The sequence below is a fragment of the Notothenia coriiceps genome, unplaced genomic scaffold, assembly GCF_000735185.1.
Source record: "Notothenia coriiceps isolate Sejong01 unplaced genomic scaffold, NC01 NC01_scaffold00023589, whole genome shotgun sequence".
Taxonomy (NCBI): Eukaryota; Metazoa; Chordata; class Actinopteri; order Perciformes; family Nototheniidae; genus Notothenia; species Notothenia coriiceps.
The window spans coordinates 37,025-40,594 of NW_011356290.1; positions in this window are offsets into that span (position 1 = coordinate 37,025).

Consider the following 3,570-nt stretch of genomic DNA (forward strand, 5'->3'; position numbering starts at 1 on the left):
TGGTGGGTCCGAGAACAGGGGCACTGCATACTGGGACTTGGCCTTGCAGCATTACCCCAGGCGTCGCCCTGGCACGTCGCTCACAGCAGCACCGCTTATTGTTTGCTTTAGGCGCGACATGAGTGCCGACCGCTGTGGGCTTCGACCCCGTACGACGCTGCACCTCCAGTCTTACTCGCGAACACTGTGCTTGCGGCGTTTGGTGTCGACACGCACCATTACTTAAGGGGCACCGTGGAATCTCAGACGCGGTATCTGCTCGAGGCAGCCTGCTCTTGACGTCCAGCAGAAACGCTCGGTGAGCACTCTGTGTTTTAAAGCCTATGTAAAGTGTGTAATTGAATTGGCAAAAACTACAAGCAGGTTCTTTATTGAGACTGAAAAAGTCTCGACACCTCCTTACGTTCCCCTCAACTAGTCCCCTGAGGTGGGTGGAAATCCCCGTGATAGAAGCCTATGTAAGATTCGTGAAATCGGGTACAAAACTACCATAAACAGGTTCCTTAGTTGAGACTGAAAGTCTCACAGCCCTCCTTACGTTACCCCGTTCAATGGTCCCCTGAGATGGATCGGGACCCGTAGATAGAAGCCCTTATGTAGTAAGTTGTGAAAATTGGCAAAAACCTTAACCAACAGGTTCTTTATTGTAAGACTGAAAAAAGTCTCACACCTCCTTTACGTTTTCCCCTCAAACTGTCCCCTGAGATGGGCGGAATTACCCCGTGATACAAAGCCTATGTAAAGTGTGAAAATTGGGAACAACTATACCAACAGTTTTTTAATCTGAAGACTGAAAAAGTCTCGACACCTCCTTCACGTTTCCCTCCAACTGTCCCTGAGATGCGGCGAAATACCCCGGTGATAGAAGCCTATGTAAAAGTTGTGTAAATTGGCAAAACATGCCAAGGAAGGTTTTCATTTTCACAATGAACACTCTCACCTCCCTTACGTTCCCGCTCAAGAACTCCTTGATGATCGGCCGTAATTCCCTTACGGAGAGCCCGTGTATAATAAAACATGTATGTGGGGTTGACGCTAGACCGAACTTATGGTTGAACACTCGTTTTTGTGTGAGACAGTACCAACCGTTTTGAAACTCAAACCCTTTGCCCAGGAGACCTCCTTACGTCCGCAACAGTTCTTTAAGCACTTCTGTGTTAAAAGCCTATGTAAGTTGTGAAAACGGCAAACATGCCAAGAACGGTTTTTTTCATTTCACAATGAAACCACTCTCACTCCTTACCGTTCCCCTCAACGCTTTGTCCCCTCGAGATGGGCGGAGTACTCGTGATAGAAGCCTTCTATTGAAAATTGTGCAAATCGGAAAAACTAACTCAACAGGTTCTTTATTGAGACTGAAAAAGTCTCACACCTTCCTACGCTCCTAACAGTCCCCTGAGATGGGCGGAATACCCTCGTGATAGAAGCCTATTGTAAATTGTGAAAATCGGGAAAAACTACCTTGAGGTTTTTCTTGTTCAAAAAATAAGGGGAAGGAGAATAGACTAAAGAGTGCACTGAGCTTAACGTTTGTGTCCGCTGGCGGTAGCCCTCCGGAGTCGGCCGAGGCCGGGAGGGCCGACGGCCACGAGACCCGCCAGCAAGAGGCTTGGGCAGGCCTGAGACTGTGTCCGTTGATCGGGTTAAGCCTGCTCAGGTGGACGTTTCCAGGCCGTTGGAGTTGGCTCTGCCCCCACGTCGGGGCCGCCCTCCCATGGCCCACCCCCCGCCCCCTGTGGGGATGCCCTCGCCCTCGTTGGTGCCCCTGCCCTCGCCTGCGGCCCCGCCCTCCTTGGCCCCTGTGGTCCGTACGCGCCGGGGTCGGGTGGTACTTCCTCCCAGGCACGAGGATTTTGACTATGGGTGAATACTGGGGGGGCTTGTGTGGTGATTGACATTATTCACCCACGGATCTATGGGTTGGGGTATTGTTCTGCACGGACATTTTAGTGAACCGGACTTCCTGTTTCCGCCGGTCTTCGCTTCCCGGGCATGAAGTTGTTTACATGTGTTTTCAGATGCTAAATAAAAGTCTAGCTTGTACCTTCGATACCCCGCCTCCGACTCCCGTCTCTCGGCACTACAGTATGTAGGATACACTGAAAAAACTAAAACTTTGACTTTAATTACATGTAGTATGTCAACAAATTCCACATAACTGTATTAGGTTAGTTGAAAGCAATGATGTACATTTTAAGGTTCATCTTAATATTATAGCTTTCAGCTAACCGAATTTGTTGACATACTACATGTAATTAAAGTCAACTTTTTACTCCTTTTTTATGCTTATTTTGTGTGTTTATCTTGAGCAAGTCAGGCCAAGGTTATCATCAGATCACTGTGTCAAGTAAGATGAACCTCAGATGGACAGCTGACATGTTTTGACACACGCACAGGTTGTTAATTTTAACTAGGGATGACATTAAAAAGCCGTCCAGTGCAATAATGGTGAACCAACAAAGCCAGGGCAACAGAAGCCTTTAGAAAAGATACTCCACACACAGTGGTCTATATGCATTTGAACATTAAGCGAAGGCCAACTCACAGAAGACATTTCCTCTTGTCCCAGCAAAACTGTAAATATTGAAACCAAAATGGCCAAACTCCTTTAGCTGTTTCCGTTTCAGGGTCTGGGTGTTGGGCCTGAGTCGATGTGTCATTATAAAGCATTTATTCTAAAACCACTTCATCAATAAACCCCTGATATGTGACTACCACTAGATGGCAGTTGTGCTCCACTCAGGGTTTTAAATCAGTTGTAGGGGCATAAGATGAGGCACAGCTCACATGTGAAGAGTTGTGAGTTACTAAATACTTGGACTGGCTTACATTGCCATGCTTTTGGTAAACAGAAGACAACATAAACTGTGATAGAAAGCTTGCGTGATGAATTATCATGAGGCTGTTTTATAAATACACTGGTAATCTATTGCCATGTGTTTTCCAGCAGAGAGGAAAACACTATTAAAGTAAACAACTCTGGTGGCTTGTGTTGCATCTTGGTTTCCCAACCAATTTTATTTTTGTGTGTTTCTAAATTTGATATTTGTGTGCCAAGTCTCTTTGCAGTGTTTCCTACAGTTGCCACCAACACAAAACCCACAAGACTTTCCATCCCTGATATAAAATTGCAATCAAGTCAGTTCCCTGGGGGGAAAATGGGGTGCAGAGTTAGTTTGTGAAGTTCTGTGGATGGTAACAATCTGTTGTGCTGGCTGCCAGCATGTCAAGCCAGGAGCATTAGAGAGGGAAAAGTGGGAAATTAACCGGTGCCTATTGCCAGAATGCTCACGTGACTGTAACACATGGGAGCAATGGTTAGCATGAGGAAGCTTCCAGCACTGACAACCGACACTCAGTAACAGCGTCACACAGACATCCTCAATGTGTTTCTGCTGGACTTTTTGGAAACTACAATCCACGTAGCACACTTCAGTTACGATAAAATGAGAACCAATTATAGTGAGTTTCAGGGCTGTTATTAGGAAAGGGGAACATTTTCGCTAAAAAACTAAAAACACATGTTGAAAAGAGCAAGGACTTCTTCTCCAAACAACAATTTAATCACTG